Raw genomic sequence first — 256 nt, forward strand, 5'->3', positions numbered from 1 at the left:
AAGATTTTTAACTATGATTTGTTGTCTACAAACAAGTCAGTCATTGAAAGTTACATCATAAAACATAAGCATTATAATGCAAAATGAAAGGACTGAACCCATCAATTATCCTGCTCGCTAAATCCAAAGGAAACGCACACAAAACGTTAATGGGATCATCTAAATCAACACAAAAAAAATCCAACAGATCTTCCGAGAATTTTACCTTTGAACAAAAAGACCCACTTTTTGGATGACTTCATAGACCGACACCCAT

This window comes from Tigriopus californicus, chromosome 6 (assembly GCF_007210705.1).
Source record: "Tigriopus californicus strain San Diego chromosome 6, Tcal_SD_v2.1, whole genome shotgun sequence".
Taxonomy (NCBI): domain Eukaryota; kingdom Metazoa; phylum Arthropoda; class Copepoda; order Harpacticoida; family Harpacticidae; genus Tigriopus; species Tigriopus californicus.